Here is a 16,762-nt window from a genome sequence, read left to right as displayed (position 1 = left end):
AAAAACACTATTTATTTCCATATATAGCCAAATGTTACAAACAACATAAATTTCCCCAAAACACTGAAATAATAATAAACACAATGAATATTGACCAATATTCATATATGACTCAAGATCTCCACCAGGTGGCCACAAACAGTCCAGTCCGGCTGCTGGCTCCTTCCTGAGGCTGATCACTCTGACTTCCTGTCGGCCCAAACTTCACCGCACAACCATAAGTAACTCAAATCTGACGTTTTTGGTGAAAATAGTTTATGCATTGGTGAAATATTTTGTCAAGAACATAGATATCAGTGTGACTGTAAAATGTGAAGATTGACTGCTTTGTTTCCTTGTTAATTAGTTGTTAGTTGCTTTAGAAAGCTCGGAATTTCTACTTTCCAGCGATACCAAACATGCTATCGTAGACCGACAAGAAAATTATCCCTGATCTTTTGAACACAACGTGTCCCTATATTCTAAGAAGGGTATTTGTACGTCTTTATTGTTAAAATACTTCGTAATATGACATAGTTTGGACAACATACAGTTGGTTTATGTATTCTGATAGCTAGAGACCTCATGTTTTCTTCTTTAAATACCATCTTCTATTAGGCCTAAATGTACTGCAACCATCTCTTCACTAATGCTTAGTCATTCAAATTCCTTTTGAAATACAGTAATTTAAAAAAAAAAAAATTTAATGAATTTTAATGAGTTTTATCTCAATGCAGTGTGAAGCAACAAAATATTGATGTCAATTAAAAATCAAACTAATCAAATCTAGAGAAATGTAAACTTTATATTGCTGTCCCGTGGTATATAATGAGCAAAGCACAATGCATATCTGAGGCTAAAGCCTGAGTCATGGTTGAAGGTTACTGAGGAAGATTACTGAGTGTTAATAAGGCTGTGTTTACATTCTGCGGCTCCACGTTTAAGCAGACCTGAATGACCTCGGGATTAAAAGGAGGCTAGTGGTGGCTTGATGGCAGACACACACACACACACACACACACACACACACACACACACATGACAAAGTGGTGCCGATGAGGGTTTGAAGGCTGTGTTCAGGAAGTAGGCCTACTGAGTGCTTTCATATCAGCAGGATTGATTGCTAGAATGGTATGTGCATGTTCACATCAGACACAGACACACCCTCATTAATTTGGCTTATCATTTGTAAATAGTGTATAATACCCCAAAACACACGTAAAGACAGATAAACTAGGCTACTGGTAAAAATGAGTTTATAGTAAATGACACATTATCTCTTCTCATACATGATATAGTTAACATTGCACAACTGCACTCTAGCTGGGCTTTTAAATCAGCTGAAGAATGAACAAAAACAGATCCAGATAAATCCAGTTGCATGCAGACAATATATTTTGACATCTAAATTCAAAATAAAACACCCTCAAATGCACAAACTCGGTGGTTAGCACTCATAGATAAGGACAAATATGCCCTCACCAACAATCTGACACTTGTTTTCAGCTTTCAGATAGTAGGGGGTGTCAGGCGTATAGTTTTGATTTTTATGGCATGTTAGCTATCATTACAAATGGACCATAGAGTGACTTTAGGTGGGTTTAACCCTCACTCTCAAGTTGGATCTACTGTATAACTTCACAAGAAACAGTGAGTGACACATTGGAGCTTTAGAGATAGGAAAAGCACCGGACAGATGATATTAACTACCACAGGGAGGATTTCATAATTTGTCAAATATGAATACAAGACCTTGACAATCATTAGGCGTCTTTGTGCCCGTGATCAGAGAAGAATCACAGTCTTTTGTTTACACCTGATCCTGTATTTTCCCAACGTACAAAAGCAAGCACTTAGTAGCAAACTCATCTATCATTTTGACATATTTTGGATCCGAACAATTGCCACTCTGCTCTAATGTTCCACTGTCTAACCTCTGGGGTCTCTCCATTCGCACACCACTACACCTGGCTGTAAAGAAACACCAACCCACAGGCACCTGCGCAGCCAGCACGCTGCAGATGGAGAGATTAATCACACAGCGGATGAGTGCTGGTGATTTATGGGAAACTGTGACAGTGTGGTCATAACATGCGGTAATGTATATGCGGGGTGGCCTGGAGACGAAATGGTATGGCAGGAGACTAAATGGGCCATTATTTGGAATTCAACGCTAGGATTCAAACCAAAGGGGGTTCCCCTGTCTCTTTACCAGGGGAACTGGAGGGAAGGAGCAGTCCCACATCTACGGCCTTTGATGGTGCAGTTACAAGTGATTCCCCCTCCCCCTTGTCCTCTTCCCCGTGGTTTTCCTCCGCTTCTTATTATTCCTGATTCTTCCTGAGAGGACATATTCCCACACTGTGACCAGAATGAATCTGGGTCCACTCTGTCGTGACTTTGTCCACTTTCACCGCAGACATCCCCCGCAGCTTTATGGCTCTGCCGGGGGCGAGGTTAGAGGGGGTAAGGGGCTCGCCATCCCGCGGGATCGAGCTCTCTACGGTCTTCCACATAACAGATAAACTCAAACTAATGGGTTCTGGCAAGTGTTTTTTACACACTCACGTGATATCAGCAATTACACTGGTGCTCCCCTTCCTCTCCACACTCGGCCCCCTGTGTCCCCTGGGAAGGCTCTTATCAATGTGAAGAAGTCACTGAAGGAAATGCCAACTTAACTTGAGAAGCCTGCCCACCGCTGTTCATCTTCTGTCTATAGTGACAAGGGATTTGCAGCAACGAGGGGGGGGGGCAGCATGTAACTATTAGGCAGTGTGCCTTGTGGCACTGTGGACAGTGAGCTACAAGATCTGTGTCGTGCACTCTGTCGGGTCCAGGATCAGATTACAGGCCTCGAGGACGGGGTGCAGAGCGTGGAAGCAACAGGATCAGGCTGAGCACGCAAGCATGGGAAATGCGCTCATGAATAGACAGACCTTTTTACACTGGGCAGGAAACACAAATCTGCAGATGTTGAACAGCTGGGAGGCATCAGAAACTATACAGCATGGGAAATAAGTACTCATGAAATATAGTTCACACTGCTGAGTTGTACAGCTGAGACAAAGTGCCACTGCAGGAATCGTCAAACTTAAATGAACAAATTGGATTTCTGAATGGAGAAGCAAAGGGGAATTGATCTTCCATGTTCCTGTTTCTGTGTTTTTTCTTATGTGCATATTCTAGACCCAATGAAGGCACAATTGACAGTTGATGCCTATTTTTCTCCTGCTGTGGAAATGAGATGGAAGCTGAGGAAAGTGGAGCAGAAGAAGAAATGAGAGCACTTTGTAATTTCAAAGATGCAGACAGATAGGAAGTAAAATACTACACTCATTGTCTTGTCCAAAGCAGATGGTATCTGACATGATGTGATGCATGCAAGCCAAGAGCGAGTCTCTTGAGATATGGGAAAATACTGTAAGTGAAAAAAGTTAACAAGACGTGGTCACTCCCATGAACTGGCTCATGGAAGATATCATGCTGTTTGGTGCTTATTGATTTACATTTAACGGCAAGAAGAAAATAGGAAACTGTACACTGCACCATACTGTAATCAGAAACATCTGTTACAGTGCACCAGTTTGAGATTTGGAGCATACAGGATTTTTTAAAGGTCAGTTATGTGCAGTCATTGTCTGTCCAGCTGATTTGATTGTTTTTGTGTTTTTATTTAGAACAAAATCTTTGCAAATGCTTAAATTACATATTTATAATTATCCAAAAATCAAGAATATCATATCACAGGCATCTGTGAAGATAAGCTATGTGACCTTAGTGAGTTCAATCACTTCAAAGCCTTTGAAAGCCAGCAGATGTGAAGTCATCCGTATCAGATTGGTGAAGCATTTGTCTCAACACAATTTCAAACGTTTTCAATAAAAGGAATACATATAAATCATCACTGTCTGCATTATTAACAGAATTAAGAATGCGCCATGAGGGACAGCTGACGTTTATAGGTTTAGCAGTTCACGAACTAAGTTGTGCAATTAAACAACAAAGAGAAACATTTATAAAATGCAATTAATAAAAATGTTGTTTAAAAATGTTCTTTATGAAAACATAAAAGATCTTACTGGAGTCAATCTTATGTTGTCTTTCGTAATTAGAAAAGTAAGGGAGAGAAGAATTGTCAGTAATGCAGTGTTAAGGGAATAATATCAATATGCCAATCAAAAAAAGTAAAAAGGAGTTATAATATTACAGTGTAGTCTCTGTATATTAATGTTAAAGGTGCTCTATACGATATTCGGAGCATTATTAAGGCAGCAAACTATTATTTGCTATGTAAATATATAGAGTAATGTCTTAAGTCGCTCTCCCTCTGTGTGTATTGTAATGCTTTTATTGCATGTTCATGCACGTGAGTGTGCCCCACTGGCTCCTCACAGCCTCCGCTTTGCACTCCGCTCATACGGCGGTTACAGATGGAAGAATAGAACTCACCCTCCGGTTCCCCCTCAGGTAAACACTGTTATCTCTGTCAGCACTTTCGCCATTGTTAGCACTGTTGAGCACGGTTAGCACGTTAGCAGCGAGCCATGTCTCGCCGTCGCCATGTTGAGACCCGTTGAGAGGCAATAGAAATGCTCCCAATCCCGTATTTAGCACCTTTAATGTGCACTGAAGCCAGGACATAAATGAGGTCGGCAAACTGAATGATGTCATCCGTGATGTGAACACGTATTTAACAGTCACACGTAAATCACCAAATGACATTTGAGAAATTGTGCTATTGAGGATAATTGCAACCTCTCATTTGGGTAGATTTTATATAATCTATCTCAAATTACCATTTTATGAGCTTCAGTATGTCTTGGTCACTTGAACAAGCATACAGATATATTACAGTCTGTCATAAGTAATATTGATCATTTTGAAGTGATCAGCATATGTGGCATGTTTTATAGACAGATTTTATCTCACTGAGAAAACTAGGGTGGATTCAGTTAGACTCTGGGAGACTTGGCAATCGCTATAACATCTGAAATTACTCCTAATCTCGGTTCCCAGAAAATGGCTGGGAAATGGTGTTTTGCTGTGCAGTTGGAGCACCCTGACACGTCCAGCCATGTTTTTTGTGAGGTGCCAATGCAATAGTTTTTGGCCTGCGTAAGGAAGTCTGGTCAATTCACAGTGAACACTGACTCAGCAGGCTTAGCAACGATAGCATTTCTTTCTCGGATGACCGAGTCATGAGACTTCTAGATATAAAAGTCATAAATGTTCATCTGCCCTTGAATATAAGGTTAAAGGTTCATAGTGACTTTAATCAAATTGAACAGAAACATAGGCGTAGAGCTGAATGTGTGTTACAAGCTGCCCGAGGAAGATGTTCATTTAAGGAACCTAAAGCACCATAAAGCACCAGGATTTTACCTTAAATTCAATCTTTAATACCATGTTTTATGCATCCTCCGTGATCTGTGTTTATGGCAGTTAGAGCAGCTCTCATTCCAGTTCATAAAATGAAAAATGAAAGCTTTAGACTTAAAGCCCCCCAAGGGAGATATACAGTAAATAGACCGCCTCCGTAGCCAGACACTGTCTTCTCTGTCTTCCAGAGTGCATCTGCCATTTTGTGTTGATAGTATTACTGCTGCATGATAATATTATATAAATCAATAATACTGGCTGTTGTACTGTTGTTGCACATGTGATGATAAAAAAAACTTTTTGTACCATAATGCTCTAATCATGAGGACAAAGTTAGTACTGCAGAGTTGAGAGTTTTCAGCAGGATCCTGAATCTCCCTCTTTGCAGCAGACCACCGTGTCTGTCTTGTGAAAATCTGTGTGAATTAACAGATGCCATCAGAAACAGACGCCATCTGGCTTGCAGCATATATTACAGTCTGCCCACTGACACAAGATCAGTTGATTCACAGTTTGAAGTTGTAAGGCATGTTGAATTTTAATGGAAATGCTTGAAACAGTATATGATTATTGAAATTAGACTTTAATGATGAATTCAAGTTTGACTAGTTTAACTTGGGTGTTTGTTCCCTGAGTCTCCCTCTGCAAACTGAACCTCTTCACATCTCTTGGCCTGTCAACTGAGCTTTATTCACTGAATTCAATGTAGCACATTTTTATTTTTGCAATATGAGCATATTACACAGGAAGCTGAGCAGCTAAGATCGATGCAATCTCGAGTTGGCAGCAAATTGTGTGTAAACTCAAAATGTACATGTGGAGCAACAGGACAGTATAGGTTTAGTAATTCAGTGTTGTTGTTGTTGTTGTTGTTGTTGTTGTATATAATTAGAAAATGACATTATTGTAAAGTGGGCATTTGCAAAAATTCAAATTCAGTCTCACTGTAAGGCAGTTGTGTTATCTTAAGATGTATTTCTCTTTGATTCTAAGATTTTCATTAATAATAATCCCACTAAACAAAGAAAATACAAGCTCATTTATTTGTGGTTTCTCTGATGCTGTCATACTCCTGAAGTGATCAAAGTCCTGTTTGAAAATATAAAATCTAGAAATGAATAAAAAGATGAGAATTACAATAAATCTTAAAAAAAAACCAAAAAACAAACAGTGTGTGATTGGAAGCCCTGAAAGGCAGTCGGATCCGTTGTTAGTAGCCACCAGTTTTAATTGCAGTCAATAAAATGACTCGTGTGCCTCTCTAGAGACAGTTATCTGATTTCCTGAAATCAAAAACATAAAGTTACAAATGACAAAATGTAATCTACAAAAAATAAATCAAAGCTCAAACATATCCTTATATGTGAATATTCCATTCATGTCACTTACATAAGTGGACATTTGATTTAAAAATCAATACATCTATGATCAGTGCAAATGAATGCAGCTAAGAGAAACATCAGACAAGCTGGCAGAGTAATCCTTTGATGGTCCTTCTGTAATATGCAGCTCACAGTTGAGAATATCTACATCCTTAAAAACATCTGTTCAAAATAAGTGCAAAACACATCAAACCATAACAAGACCTACTCTGCTTCTCCTTCATCATAAACATTTTTGAGCAAACTTTGTAACCTTTTCTCGACTATACTGTAGTGTTGCTGTACATTCCTGGTACATGGTCCTGGTTGTGCAATTAGCAGGTTGACCACAGGGTGGCACTCTGGTAACAGCTGTAAAATGATGGTAAACAACATAATATATCTTGTTATAGAAAGGAAGGATAATATAGCACTACTAACAGTATACTCACACTATGCAACCAGGATGTGTACAAACAACTGTGTTCAAATGAACAAAAAGCTCACTTGGTAAGAATTAATTATGCTTTTTGAAAAACTTTCAGAAATAAATTTAACAAGTCATGTAAATATACTAATCCTGGATTCATCTATAGTCAAATTAAATGAAATTAGTAACACTTAAATGTATCAACAGCATTTCTATAAACACACAAGGATGTCTATTGCATCATTTCTGCATTTACAAGACATTATAAATATAATATGACTTTAAGCACCAGTGCCTGGACAACGATAACAATGTGTTATGACACTAGTGTTTCAGTATATGGAGGCATTTAGTACCCAATGTTACACAAACACACATGCAGTGTAATCTGCAGAACATACAAGACATGACACATAAGAATCTGTGTCATACAATGATAAACAAAAATGAACTAAGAAAACCCGCCATCAACACTCTGGTTCTTGAGATTAAGTAGTGTGAAGTGGAAAAAAATCTCAAAAGCTATTATTTATTAAAGTTAATGAGATGACACGTGATAATGGCTGCATTTACTTTGAAGTCCACTTAAATTTTTAATGTTCAAGTAAAGTGTTTAACTGGAAGTAAAAAGAAAGCAGCTTGAATTAGAGATTGGAGCTGTGTTCAAATTCACATTTTTGTATTAGAAGTGTAAAGCGTATGCACTGTGTGGTAAATGTAATATTATTCATGTAAATACTGTTGTAAAGGTTTCAAGTTCACCTCTGCTCCTAAAACTGACAGCATTTGCCTGCCGCCATGTATCTCAGTACTTGAGGACAATGACAACAAGAAGATGTTAAAGCAATATTTCCCTAAATCCTCTTTTACTCACTGATATGTGTATCTTGTTGATTAAACATAGCACATAGCCACAGCAAATGCCCTTTCAATAATGCCATCACCATCAGGTGTCATTGGTCAGTTGTTGCTGCACAGCAGGTGCTTGGGACCATTTCCTGTTTCAGAAAACTCCGTAGGGACTGTCAGCGAGCATTGATTCTCTGTAAACTCCTCTCTGCTGAGACAGTGACCATGAGAGCACCTTTACCACCTTGATGAACGAAGTGGCTTAATCCATCTGGATGTGAGGAGGAAAGGGGCTTTCTGGGTGATGCTCAAGGGTGCACAGGGTCAGAGGGGATAAGGATCAATATTTACGTAAATGCCTGTGTAGATGAGATGTGCAACTTTGGCTCATTACCAGTCATAAATGACATGCTCATCACATTATTCCAACACATTCTCATCCCAACCCGTCATATACTGACACTTTTTCAGACCCTTGGTGTCACTTTTTGGTCGCAGTAAACCATATGCTTAATGTTGTGAATTAAACAAAAACACATGCTTAGATTTAGGCAATAAAACCACTATAGTTACGTTTAGGAAAAAACAACATGGTTGGGCTTAAAACGACTACGTTTGTACAGTGAAAAGGACACTGAATGTTGTGAACATGGGACATGAACAAGCAGCTGATTGTAACGTGATGCACGGGACATAAACAGCGGTCTCCTGGATGAAAGCCTTGACTTCGTTTGGACCCGTCCACCTCTTCCCTCCGGCCCTGTGTGTCTCTTTTGCTCTTTAAACCACGTCACCACATCACTTTTTCTGAGCATTTACTGTTGCCACAGATGGGTTTACGTAGTTAATGGAAAGCACAGTGCGTCACATACCGACAATAAAGGGTGCCTTGTGCGGCAGTATCACACGCTGACGGCCATGACCAAGCGTCGGTATTTGACGCCCTGGAAATGAGAACGGCCTGCAACAGTCCCATCACCATCAGATGTCATTGTTCATTGGTCAGTTGTTGCTGCAGAGCAGGTGCTTAGGGACCATTTCCTGTTTCAGAAAACTCCTCAGGGACTTCGCTATCAGCGAGCATTGATCTTCTGTAACCTCCTCTCTGCTGAGACAGTGACCATGAGAGAGAGAGAGTGTGACCCCGAACCTTTAACCCATTGATGAATGAAGTGGTTTAATCAATCTGGATGTGATGAGGAAAGGGCTATTTTGGGTGATGCTCTGGGGTGCACAGGGTCAGAGGGGATAAGGATCAATATTTCCTCAAGCAAATCATCGGAAATTCCTGCGCCGATGAGATGTGCAACTTTGGATCACTACCAGTTATAAAACAACTTGTTCATCGGGAGTTTTGACATTATTCTCAGGTAGAAATCTGACATTTTGGGAAAAACACTTGAATGCTTTCTTGCCAAATGTTAGATGAGAAGATCGATACCACTCTCAGGTTTTATACTGTAAATATAATGTTACTGCCAGCAGCTGGTTAACATTGAATTTAAAAATGCATATATCTGATTAGTGCAAATGAATGCAGTTAAGAGAAACATCACACAAACTGGCAGAGTTATCCTTTGATGGTTCTGTAATATGCAGCTCCCAGATGAGAATATCAACATCCTTAAAATCATATTCTGTCCAAATTAAGTGCAAAAAAGTACATGTTGCAAATCACAACACAAAAAACAGCCCTTTTTGGAAATAAGGCTTTATTGCCATCAGCTTTTATTCTCTGGTTGTATGGTACACACAGGATGTTTTGTAACATTATTTACACAATGTTTGCTGACTAGCCCTTCCTGACAACACATATTCCCATGAGCAGTTCCCTATGTGTGTGAGGAACCACAAAGAACCAGAACCTGATGAATGAAAAGGGACATAACTGGAGATAAGCTGGGAGAAGATCATTTGGAGCGACACCGGTTCTGACCCAGTAGGCCGTGTGTTCAGCACGCGTCTCCACCACCTCGCCCTGGGCATCGGCCACAGGAGACTATTCTATTAGAACAATGGTGGCCTCCTTGCACCGTTCTTCATTAAGACTAATGAAAGTAGCTGGTACAGAGGGCTCTGTGGAGAATTTCCAAATCCCCTAATAGATCTACCAGTCAATACCCATCTCGACATTGAATTCCCATCAGAGTTCAACGAGTTTGATTCTGAGGTTTTACCCTCCTGGCTGTTATCCCCTGTATTAGATCGTACTTAATGAGCTGAGGGGAGAGTAGCTTTAGGCTGAAAGTTCAATGGGACCATTAATCTGCCTGTGGAGCAGAATAGGGACACCCATCTCTGCATTCAAATCCACTGTAATGGAGCTGATGTAGTGATACTGCAGTGATAACATCACAAAATACAAACAAAAAACTGACCATCCACAGTGAGGTCAGCTGTGGTTCAACAGCTGCTGTATATTGGATTGAAATTTACGTCCTGATTGATTATCCGTCGACTCATCTGACTAACTGCTTCTGGGGCTGATTTCCCTCTGATCCTGATCCTTAGGATGCTCCATCATCAGGTCACAAATACAAGTTTTCCAATACTTTGGTTTATGATCAAATACCTGAAGACTATGACATTCCCATCAGCCTCAGCTGTTCTTTGTGCTGCTAAATAGCAAATCTTAGCATGCTAACATGCTGGATGGTGGGCATGATAAGCATAATGACTGCTAAACAACATGTTAGCATGTTGAAGTTAACAAAATGTTGTAGCAGCCTCACAGAGCTGCCGTAGCTGTAGACTCTGAGTTTATGAAATCATGTTGCAAAAAGGTAATTTGGCACCACTTTTTCAAAGGCCACTCTTTAAAAATGGGTAGTAAGTTGTAACTTACGGTTTTATTAAGAGTTAAAAATCATTTTGTGAGGCGTCACTGATCAGTTACAGGTCATTTATAAAAGCTTTGAGGTTGTCAGTGAAAAATCTTTTCAACTGGTTGGACAAAAATCTATTTAAACATTAGGCTACTGCAGATTTGATGGATTCAAAACTCTTTATTAATGATTTATTAACATTAATATTTACAGATTTGATGGTTTATTAGAAAGTGAGAAGAGCATTTATTAATGGATTACCAACATACCTGCATTATTACCAAAGCCAAAAACCAACGGGATTTTTCATAACCTGGAAACCTAAAAAATGATCTTATTAGGCCTATTAACCACAAAGCATTGATGAATGATTTATTTATCATAAATAAACCATTTAACTTAGCAACCCTTTATAAACAGTAGAGTGTGGCACCAGGTTTTCTATTGTAGCTCAAAACATTGTTCAGCTCATCTGCATGTTTGTTTTTCTATTATGTAGTCATATTTCTGACAACACCCCAATGGTGCAATAGAAATAAAATATCTGCAGATGCAATCTGTTGGACAGCATCTGTGACAATAAACATCCTGAAACAATCTAAATTCAGAGCGGGTGAGAGTGAGACAGCCCGTGTCCTAATACTGATGTGACCGTTACTAACAATCGTGCCTGGTCAATCAGACTAAATGTCCCATCCCTGCTGGTGTCGTCCATCCTTTGCTCCTCAGCCTCCTCACACTAGCGGCCTAATCCATCATCCTGACTGCAGTGAGGAGGGATGAAGCATGCCGAAGAGCTACGCGGAGAGATTTAATTTTGTTATCTCCAGAGACCATAAATCTCCTGCAGTCGCCTCCTCCAAGATTCTGCAGGTGAGACAAAGTTAAACTAACACAGCCGTTGTCCACTTTTATGAAATGAGAACAGAAACATCCTGCATTATGGCAATATGATTAAACACACAGGATAGCCTTAGGGATGTGTAGATTATCATGTAGAAAAATAGCAATATGATGCACATGTGTACGAGGCTGCTGTAATATTGTTTTTACTGTTTTGAACCAACGACATAGTTTTCACCAGGATGTGTAACATCTTATGTTCCTTTTGTAGTCATTAAAGCTGAAGGAGGCGAGATTGGAGCAAATATTTAAAAAACTAAAACTTATAGGAGCAGTGTGTAGGATCTGGCGGTATCTAGCGGTGAGGTTGCAGATTTCAACCAACTGAAGCTCCCGTGTGCCAAGCGTGTAGGAGAACTACGGTGGCCAGCGCGTATGGCCCTATTTGGAGCGAGTTGTTGTAAGAGTAGTGTAGGTTATTTGGAGCCGAGCCAGTGCTTCGAGTGTGTGTGAATGTGGAAAGTGAGGCAAGAGAGAAAGAGGGAGTGGGTAACGTTATCGACTCCAAGCAGGAAAGGTTAACACAGTGGTTTGTCCATTCTGGGCTACTGTTGAAAACATGGCATCCGGCTCCGTGAAGATGACCCACTCCGTATGTAGATATAAACGGCTCATTCCAAGGTAACGAAAACACAACGATTCTTATTTTCAGGTGGTTATACAAATGTATATGTAGATATAAACGGCTCATTCCAAGGTAACGAAAACACAACGATTCTTATTTTCAGGTGGTTATACACTAAAGAAAACATTGTTATTAATATTATATTCCATTTCTGCCAATAGATCCCCCTAATTGTTACACACTGGTCCTTTAAAGCACCTCCCCACTCATAAATGTGCTTTGCTTGCTGTTATTTTACATGGATGTTTAAGCTTCACTGCGCAGAATGATATATGAGTTTGACGCTAGAAGGCTGTTTTTACATTCATGTGATGTGCTTATCTTAAATCTGAGTTTAAGATTTGTTACGAGTACGATTTTGTAACATCACAGCTATTTTAGAAGTCAATCATGGTCCAATATACAACTTCCACAAGCGGGATGTGGATTTTTACTTATTTTTTGTGGAAAAACAATCTACAATTGGACAACGTGCATCTCCAAATGTTTTTAAATATACTTGCATTTTCAAGACAAAGACACAGACTGTGACATAATATACACAGAGCAAAGAAATATATAGGAATGACAAAAAAAATTATAATACACTAGCCTATACCACGAATAATCGAAAAAGCTCATGCAGTGTTCTGTGAACAGATGCCTCGGGATGGCGAGTCTTACTGTAACATTCAGTCATCTGGATTGGTATATTGATTGTGCTTTAACTATATAGTATAAGGTCAAAGGTTAAGTGCATTCTCATGTAGATGCCCCATGTGTAAAACATATTGTGATTTCCATTTTGCTGCCAGTTTCAGTGACGTGCCTCCAGCGTTCGCTGTCAGGCAACATTAAATCATGTTAACATGCTTTACAATGCATGGCCACATGTAGAGATGCTGACCTTCAGAAATGTGGATACCTAGACAGTTGCTTATGAAATTTTCATGTGCAAAAACACCTTTAGTTAGGTATGTGATATTCAGGCTAATTACCTGCTGGGTCTGTTGTACAGTACATGTGACAGTGGGGACCTCTGTGAACTACAGTCGATAGTGTGTAACTGCACATACAGTATTCAACCATCTTCCACTAAAAGCATGTTCAAACAGCTATGAAACATAGCAGGGAGAGAATTGGCATGAGGAAGAGATGAAGATCTGTGGATCGGCTATTTTTAAAAATGCAGTCTGGTCATTGTATATTTTATTCATACACGGACTGGCATCTTTAAAAGAAAGCATGCAGGCTCATTTGCCAATCGCCTCCTCGAGGCAAATCAACTTTTGTTGCTGAAGCGAGACAAAGAGGAAACCCTATAGGCCGCTCAGCGCTCTGCGAGACTTCACAAGCAGGTGATTGTTTTTCTTTGCATGGAGACAACAAAGAAAGGTCATACGAGGCTTATATATGATATTTCATCTTGTGCACAGCCACAATGGACAAAGAGAGAAAGTAAAGACAACACTCACTGTTATTATGCAAAAGAATGGCCACTATTGTAAGAAGATAAATATCACATTTCTTTCTAGCATGATCACACATTCTTTGCCTAGAAATTTGATTATTAATCCTGTAAATCTGCTCTGGTAGGATTATTTATTCTTCATTGTACTCCCATTCCTTCCCCTCTAATTAAAGCCATACATTACCCCAAAGACCTGGTGATCAAAGTTATTAAATATTTACCAAGCTTTTGAACATGACCTTTGCAGGCCAACACGCCATGCAGCCACTATATTCAAATGACAGCCCTTTCTTCTGCCAAACAGAACCTCTTTCTCTCTCTCTCTCCCCGTTGCACGAGCCAGGTTATCTTTAGTGCGCATTGAATATTTATACAGCAGGTGGCTGGGGAGTCGGTCACTGATCTCTAAGGTGACTTGCTGGGCCTCTGTGGGGGGTGCTGGTGCGCCGGGGTTGGCCTAGGATGAAGTCACATGGGACATATTGTCTCCTCAGTGTGTCCTTTTATTCCACTTAGGCAAAGGATTAGGTGTTATGGTTGAATGCCTACCACAGGCACTGAGGAGAAGAGTCAACGAGCTATTAGAGCGAGGCTGTGAGTTATGGTCAAACTATCATTTGATTTATGTCCAGAAATGCATCATATCTCTGCATCAAAATCAAATCCAGGATCCAAAAATAGAAGCACACACTAACTGCACAAGTTGCACCGAATAAACACAGCTGTGCAGTAACAGAGAGATTTCTAGTCGCACCACAAGTGAAACTGATAAAGGGAAATCTTTAAGGATCTAATGAACATGATAATAGGCTCAGGCCCTTTGATTTATTCTCCTGAACTAGAGGAGGTTAGAGGAGAGGAAGGTGAGACAATGTTCATCATGCAGAAAGGATTTGTGTCCGGGGATGCTCTGAATGCTAATCATGTCGAAGTCAGCTTCATTCCATCCGCATGGCTGGGGGACGATAAAAGATGATATTAAAGAAGATATGAGAATCTTTCATGATAGATTGTAAGATATCGCTCCAAGGATTGAATGATTTCTATGGAGATCACTTGACGGTGATGCCACTTTGACGCATTACAGTGCAGTAGTTAAAATCTAAAAAGCCAGAACTTGTATTGTCACAGCTCATGCATAAACCGTTTCCTTAATGTGGTTTATGGCTGCAAATAGGTTTTAATGAGCCCGCTGCTGTCAGAGAGCAATTTTCCCTTTGAGCTGAATTCTTCTTTTAATGCATTAGCAACTGATAGAAAATAATAACTTAGGCAAGTACCTTAGGTATGAGAGAAAACAACCAACGCATACTCTTCTAATGTAGCTGTTTACATTTTGTATTGCAAAAACTATACAGAATTGTAAAGCGCCACAACAAAAGTAGGCGATTGGAGAAAACTTTTTTTGGACTGTAGCTGCACAGACTTGTTTGAAAGTGTCCAATAATAAATTAGCAATTCTCAAAAAGCATGGAGAAACTTTCTGGGAATTGGCATTTCATTGTTGTAGCCACAAAGCTGTCCCTGAACTGAATGTGTGAGATAAGTGCTTTGGAGCACAAACAAACTGAAACAAAAGAACATGAGGTGGAGATTGGTTTAGTAAGTAAGAGAGGGGGAGGAAGCACTTCTGGAGTCCAAGGGCATCATAAACCCCCGCATGTGTCTGCACAACAATGCCAACAGGGGCGCAAATTCTCCACACACTGGGAATCGATTTCACACAGAGAGTGGAGGACTTGGAAAGAGGCGTATCGGAGAGACACTGAAATACTGCATCTTGTGTTATTGGATTTGGAACCCAGTTTTGTGATTTTTTTTTTTTTTTTTGCTCAGCATCTGCAAGCTGGGGGATCCAGTCAAGTGGAGCTTCCCAGAGCCAGCCAGAGAACCTGTGGCCAAGGAAAAGAGAGGAGAGAGGAAAAGAGATTGTTCTGGGTTTAACTTTAGAATAAAATTCACGTTATGATAAAGATTTGAAAATAATAAGAAAAAACTTTATTTATGGCATACAATAATGTGCATAGACTTCATAATCTGTTATATTATACTTACAGGAAAAGAGGGAAAGTGACAAAAATAAGAAATAACACTTGTGGGCCACATTCAAGTGTGGAGGGGATTCAACGCTAGCTGTGAACCAGTGTGCAAGTCAAACCTGTGCCACATTTGTTTCTCTAAAGCACATACATATTTTATTGTGAACAGCAAATGGAAACATCACCGACGGGTCGAAAAGGAGCAGCATTAGTCCACAAATATCAGAGACCAGGGAGAAGCAGTGATGCTGAAAATAGTGTCTTAAAAATAAATTCTTGGTGATCATTTCAGATATTTATTTTGTTGGGTTTCAAAGAGAAGTTAAGAATTATATAAACTTTTTGATGTTTCTATCCTAAAAATCAGCAGACATGCACAGTTATTTTAGACTGTGGTTTATTTTGAGAGACAAAAAGGACCTGAGAGAGAAGATTTTTTTTAGATCAATCACTTCAAAAAGAAGCAAATATCAAGCACCACTTCAGATATTACAGGAATATCACAGCGATACCAAAGGCCACTTAAACCTCAAAGGGTCACCTGTGAGTGTACAAAAATATTACATGAATATCATGTAATATCATGGCGGTAAGATTAAAAAGACCACACCACCAACTGTCTCCCAAGGTCCCTCATCTGATTCTTTTTTGATGTTTTATTACAGAAAGTGTATGAAACTCCATGACCAAAATAGTCATACATTCTGTCATTGTATTACTTATGGGTGGAATTATATTGAAATTAAATTATTCCCCTTTTTGCTGGGGACCCCCTCAAGGTATAAGCAATAGGAGAATAAAAATACCATAAGTAACTCATTCAGACTTTATTTCATTGATATTTCATTTAATGATGTCAGATGCCATAAAGATTTTTTTTATACTTTATTTTTTCCCTTTTTTCAAGGCCGTTTTCATA

Source organism: Sebastes fasciatus, chromosome 15 (genome assembly GCF_043250625.1).
Source record: "Sebastes fasciatus isolate fSebFas1 chromosome 15, fSebFas1.pri, whole genome shotgun sequence".
Classification (NCBI taxonomy): domain Eukaryota; kingdom Metazoa; phylum Chordata; class Actinopteri; order Perciformes; family Sebastidae; genus Sebastes; species Sebastes fasciatus.
The sequence above is the reverse complement of the archived record's forward strand: the minus strand, read 5'-3'. Positions refer to the sequence as shown.